Source organism: Octopus sinensis, linkage group LG18 (assembly GCF_006345805.1).
Source record: "Octopus sinensis linkage group LG18, ASM634580v1, whole genome shotgun sequence".
Classification (NCBI taxonomy): domain Eukaryota; kingdom Metazoa; phylum Mollusca; class Cephalopoda; order Octopoda; family Octopodidae; genus Octopus; species Octopus sinensis.
In genome coordinates this window covers 3758928-3766427 of record NC_043014.1, presented here as the reverse complement: position 1 = coordinate 3766427, position 7500 = coordinate 3758928, and positions in this window count along the sequence as shown.

Here is a 7500-nt window from a genome sequence, read left to right as displayed (position 1 = left end):
CAACTGCTCTGTGACGGTGATCACGGAGATATATGCATCATAAGCACACAATACACACACACATACATACACACGTACATACACACACACCAGCACAGATGTCCACATATACCTTTAACGAACAATACTCATACAGATACGCACACACTTATACACACATGGGCACAGACACACACGCACATACACGTACTTAAGCGCACACACGCACGCACATTACTCCCACACAACTCCAGAAAAACCCAAACACACACGCATGCACAAATTCACATACACACCGATACATATACATACACACAATATATGCCTACACGCACACACATACACATCCGTATACACATATAGACAGAGACCCACACACACACGCACGCAAAAACATGCGCACACATACGCACGTACACACGCACATTAATGCACACCCAGAAAACTCACAACCCCACGGATACACGCATATACACCCATATACGCTTACACACACACATACAAACGTACACGTACATGCACACACGCACATACGAGACGCACGCACATACATACACACACACACAAATGAACCCACACATACGTCCCATACACACGGTACACAATAATACATACACGCGCACAATTATAAATACATGTTTACACACAGACGCACAGTTATTCGCCAAACACCCTAACTCTACGCCTACACACACGAACACACACACATGCACACACACACATTACAAACAATACACACACACGATACATATACATACACGCACACACACACATACTTCAAACTAGCAGTACCTACTACTTGACCTAGGGTAGAGACAAAATGAGCCACGCCCAATTCCTTCTTCCTTGACCTTAACACTACTAACCCTACAACACGCAAAGATTAACAGCCACAACCACACACACATACACACACACATACACACACACGTGTCATTATTGCACACATACACACAGACACACACACGCACACACAGACCTCCGCACACGCTCTTATCCACACTTACACACACATACTTCTTCCTCCACCAATCTCCTATCTTTGAAAGAACTTTTCTTCACCCATTTCCTTCCGGTCATTCAAAATGTGTGCGCGTGTGTACCGTTGGCGATTTTTTTCCTCTGTCTTCCCTCCTCTGGATCTTTCCATCTTTCCGACGAAGAGCTCCACCTGAAAAGTTAAACCCTCCTTCTTTCTTTCTTTCCTGGGCGTCCAATATTACTATGTTTGTTTCACGTCCACGCGTTGATGTGTTTCTTTGTGCTTTTTTGTTTCGATTAAATTTAACTATATAAACTGGGGTTTCTGTGATTTTAGAATGCACCGAAAAGCTGTCAGTGGATATACTCTCCTTTGCAGCAGTGTGCGCTGTGTCTAACACGACCCATCATCGGAAATTTTGACACCTCACGTCGGGTTTGTTGTCCTACATCACTCATAGAGTAAATTTGGAGGAACTGTGGTTGTTCATTCGCGGGTACCAGAGAAACATTGGGGGGATATACTTGCCCTTGAACTTTGACGTCGGGGTAAATTCATGTTTATCTATCTTCTTAGATTCACCAAACGATGTCATTTGAAATGCAGAGTTGTATTGTCTGATATTGTTCAGAAAATCCTTTGACTTGATGGAAGCGCCTTCTAGAAGATTTCTAAGGGGTTGAGATGGTAGTGTTGTCAATGATACCTGTCCGAATATGTTGTCATCTATTGCATTGTTTTAAGATCTAAACGATAATAAATACCCTGAAGTTCTATTCATATGATGCTATTTCTATTTTTTCACAGAACCGTTTCATCTCCAAGAAATCTCTCGACGATAAACCTGATGACACGCCAAGTAAGAACTATTTTTATGGCTAAAGTCTTTTACCCGTGACTCATTAACTAATGATTTATTATTTCACCAACTTTGAATTACTTCCACAATACTATCCATATGTCCACCATAGCATATACTAAGACACTTGCCTGAATTTATTTCAAAATATGTTCTACTTTACCATAATTTCCTATATAAAATGTTACTTCAATACACTATGCCATTTATTGTGTGTATATGAGTATATACGCAACGATACGTCGATAATTGTACCAATTCCTCTTCATCTGAGAATCAAATGCCCGAGCTGGCGCTTAACTGCGTTTATATCTACAATTCAGCATTCTGTCCACTCCTGTGCTTCCAATCATTCGTGAATAGAGACCCGAAATAATGATGTTCCACTTTCCGACACAGTGCGTATTTGTCAATCCTGCCTTGGGGTACTCGGCAGCCAACTCATTCAGCGCATGTTGTTGGTTACCATCAGACGAATCATGTAGCAGCATGTCGTCTACAAATAACAGTCGACCGATCACGTAGAGATGAATTGGGATACCTCTACCACAATGGCTGCGCATATTCAACCAGATCACAAAAAAATGTGAGAAGGTGCACTAACAAGCACACTTTTACTCAGTGAAACCTTCACGTTGAAAAACTTTCGACTTTTACATAAATACAATCATTTGAACATCCATATAAGTGCTTTAGGGCAACCAGTATTTGCCCATTAAACACACCTTCATGGTAAACATTCCACAACCTGCCCAAGGGCACGTGATTGCGTGACTTTCCGTGGTTTACAGCGTATAAACCTTAGAAATGCTTCAACGTTTGCTGGAAGATCTGTCTTTGAACGACTCTCTGGTCGGGTGTACTGCGTCCCGGACAGTAATCTTGGGCACGACAATTTCCCTACATATCTCTTCCTGACATCTAGTGTAGACTTTTCTATAATTAGAACACAATCTTTGGTCTCTGTTTGAAAAAATTGTGATTGTCTCCCCATATTACCGTTGCCTTGGTGTTTTTTCCAGAGGTCCCATCCACCTAGCATACATGGGTCACTCAGAGAATACCATCTGTATTTAAGGTTTCTAAAATATCAAGCCGGACGTGCTTTCACCAGCAGCTTTATCACTTTTAAGTGAATTTAGCTCAAAAAAGCGTTCAACCGAAGAAGAACCTGCCGAATAAAAATAATACAATCAGGAATCCATTTCGATGTCCAACTTCATTCAGGCGGGTCACTCTCAATTTGGATGCAAAAGTCTCCACAATTTTATATCTGATCCCAGCATCCACAGCGGCTTCCAACTGTATTCTGTAGGTTGCACTGGACTTACCAATTTCCAGTGTTCGGAAGACCGTAGGAATGTTCAGGTTTTCAGACATTTAGGTTGTGACGAGTTGACAACTCCGCCACTTCCTTTTACCCGAACGTTCAGCAAAGAGTGAAAGATGACCGAAATCTATCACAAACCTCTGTCACCAAGTATTTCTATATAAGGTACCCTTATAAATATCCCTGTCTTCAAATAATATCTATACCAGAGAGAGGAGAGTGTGTATCCTGCACTGAAGGCTGCTATGACCTCTCCATTAAGTTCACTGACGACATTCCTTCCAATCAATCCTTCTCACGGTTATCAGTGTCAAGGTGTGCACTGAAGTCTCCTTGCAGGACAAATGACTTTACCCCAAATATATCTAATTCTGAGTGTGAATTTGCTAAGAAAGGATTCGTTTTTGAGCTCGCTGTTTGCTGCATATACTTATAGCAGCCAAAGTGGCCCTCCATATTCAGACTTATTTTCAAGAGGTGAACCCTCACACCTAGTAAGTTTCATTCCATAAAACAATCCGAATGCTGGGGATTGAGAGTATCCTAATCCCACCTGTGCAGACATTGTTGGCACCACAGTTGCGTAGTGGAGTTTCAAGCCTATATCCAAGAGTACGCTATCGGAGAAACGAAATTTTGTAGAGGAGACTCCGATCATATCTTACAGGCAGATTATATCTAACAATTTTGACTTTTTAATTCTCAATTATTAAGGGTTGTTCCCTTCTTGATCTGCTTTGTTGTCCTGAGACCGTCAATTTGTGCTCTAACCCCGCACCCCAGATTAATTTGCAGGCTTCTGCTCGTCTTTGCAACGCGTATTGGTGGGGGTGCTATACATTTATCGACAAATAATGCGGTATGGTTGTTATTTTCATATTGTAGTTATGATGGCCTTATTTGCGCCGAGCTCCAAACTGATATTTGTAATTGACCGATGAATATTCGCACCTGGCGAATATTTTATCATTATTCTATTGAGAAGTATATATACTCATACCCAAGTTTACGTATCATACATACATCCGTTCATAGCGGAGACCGATACACATTCTGATATTCTGCGATTAATCTCTCAAATCTTTGACATCAACGTCACCAACAGGCTCAACATACAAATGTCTTTTTTCTTTCTTTACAATTTATTCTTATTATTTACATCTTTCGTTCTGACTTTCATTCATTCACTCGTTCTTTCTTAAATTCTATCTTTCTCTCTTCTCCATCAATTCCTTCCCATCCAACAACCTACTTTGTAAATGATTCCCCAATTCTTTCTTTTAAACTACATTATTTCATTTTAATTTCGCAGAACCCGGTCTCGGATCATTGTATACCCGGTGTGGCAGAACAACTTGTCCTCCTTATTCAAAACTTGTATATGACGGTTAGTATACTTTATATTTCTCACCTCTCATTCTTTTTTTGTCTTTCTCTTGTTCTCTTTTTATACCTCTCATTCTCTCTTTTTGTTGCCTCTCTTTCTCTCTCACCCTTTCTCTCACGCACATGCACACACACCCACCCTTTGTCGGGTTGTCTGACATAAACATTCTCAAATCCTCTTATGATATGTCACGTTTCAAACGTCTATACCTGTAGACTATACAGACACTACACAAGACTGCTTACTCCTTTGTAGGTATTTGGTCAAATCAGAATATTATATGTTGTCTACAACGGACCAAGTGAAAAGGATGTTGTCTAACCACAGAATATAGATATCTCTACGTTAATTACAGATCGGGCTGGACTGAAAACCACCATGGCGATCAAGAATTTCAGGCTGTCCAGCTTTGGATTGTAGATGTCAATATCGAGGCTGCTAACTGGTGATCAATTGTACTGGCTACGGATGGTGATATTGTACGTGAGTGACCAGAGCTGAAAAGTGGCCACTTGACTATCTTTAACTAGAGTGCCCAATGATCGTAGGTGTGGACTAAATTGAAAAGAGTCTATTAGAATTGATGACAGTGACTGTAAACGATTAATGAAAGAATGCAACATGTAGATGAGGACTGGACAAGCCACCATACTGTAACTGATGGAAAAAGCTGAGGACTGTATTCATTAAGTAATATATAGAGAGACTAAATATTAGTGAGAGAACACAACAGGGAACAGAATGCACTTCTATTCATCTCCGCCTCACCGAAATCGTCCTATCGCTAAACCTTGCTCTTTTCATGCACCACATCACCTCATTAATTATCCAGTATATCTTTGTAAGGTAATTCCGAAACTTCCAATTCAAAACTGCTGCTACAAACTGCGTCCCCAATCAACCTCACATTCCTTAAAAATGCTCTGAATCTGCTCTTTATAAATCCTACACGTATATTTAATCGTCGCCGACTCAATCACCAAAATATCCCCGTTCACTCGTGAACAAATTTTCCATTTCGGGTAAACAAGAGAACATGCTTACAGAATACCTTCTTTTTCTCTCCTTCTATTAACATCCACGCAGAAATACTTCCCCATGCAATCTTACATAATAATCCACGTCATATCCCCAAATACTTACCCGTATACACACACATATATATACATTACCTACATATATATAATATATATATAATATAATACATTGATTCAGATGAATATGGTTATTAAGTTGAGCCTCCAAATTTAGTACGGCATTATCCATACAATTTCAAAGTTAGGTGATTAAAATTTAAATAAGCAACGATTAAAATAAGCAGTACGTTCGTTTCATGCACCTATTTATTCAATAATGTAATCATTACATCAGTTCAAATTTAGAGCAATCTTCAGCTGCACAAAGACGTAGAATTTAATTAGTGTACAACAGATGGACACATTTGTATAATTATACTTAAAATCTCCAAGATTTTACATAGAACATGCTGTTTCTATTTCAGCATAGCAGTTACTACTAAATTATGAAGAAGACTCAGCTTACCACTGATTATTTATCTTTATGGGGTCAGTTTTAATTTGTTTAAAAATCCTTTGTATATCTAAGGCTGAGAGAACATAGGCAGTATCTGTTAGGGGGAGGGCTGAGGGAGTAGATAGACATTCTATTGGTATAATTATAAAAAAATCAAGAATCATTATAAGCATACCATGAGGTTTAGTAAGGGAAATCTTAAAACAAGATGTTAGCTGATAATTAAGGGGGTCGCACACTGCAGACTTTGACAATGAAACGGAAGGTCTTATCATATATTATAGTTAAATATTTTAAACAATGTTGCTATGATACAGTTGGAGTTTAGGGTTTTCCAAAGGAATATTAAGAAGAATAAATATAACAAAAGGATAGGAGTGGTTGAATACATTTTGTATTCATAGTATTCATAATTTCTGATAATTTTATTAACTTCTACGCTGAAGTAGAGACAACATGTTCTTTGTGTATCTCCTTAACTTCTTGGAAATTTTAGGTATAATTATACTAATGTGTCAATCTGTTTAATTTTAATTAAATCCTATGTATTGTGTGCAGCTGAAGATTCCTCTATTTTTAAATTGATGATGATTGTATTGTTCAATTTAATGGAGTTGCATGAAACAATTGCACTGCATTTCTCTGGATATCCTTGTTGCTTACTTCGATTACATATATATATATATATATGAAGAGAATGCAAATGCACAGCTATGATCTCAAGCATACCTCAACACACCGCTTGCACTCACATAAACACTACATATATACACACAAAATTCGTTCACACGTGGCTAAACATGTCTTCTTTTAACAGTAATGAATTTTTCCGTTATTTCATATATAATTTTTCTTACATCTTTTTTACTTGATTTATTCTTACCAATTCTAGGTGTCGTTGGTGACAACATCTTCCCATACTGGGGGCGGAAGTAATCTCTTATGTCTACCCAACGATCCCATTTGGGCCAATTATACTACAGAAGGTGAAGATGGAGGTTGGATTTATGGCAGTGAATATCAACTACAGTTATACCCAACTAATAAACTCTTTTCTTTTGCTAACGCTGAATCAATTCATGATCACAACGTTCCGTGCGCTGTCTGTTTGACACGACAACCTGCTGTCGTTATGATGTTACCAGCGAGGACAGCTGGTGTTACGCTGGCTGGACAGCTGAGTATTCGGGATATTTGATGACCGCGCATTGTAATAGTAAGGGCAGACTTGAATATGTTTGTGTGGATTATGCACCAGAAGCTGATCCAGCAGGTTACAGAAACGAAGATGGAGCTGTTTTATATTTCGTTCAGGCTGCTTGTGGTTCATTGCCATGTCCACAGTATGTCAATGGTCAAGATTACCTGCGTTGTGTGTAGTAAATATTGAATAGAAATTAAATTCGTTCCATACGAAATGTCTATGAATT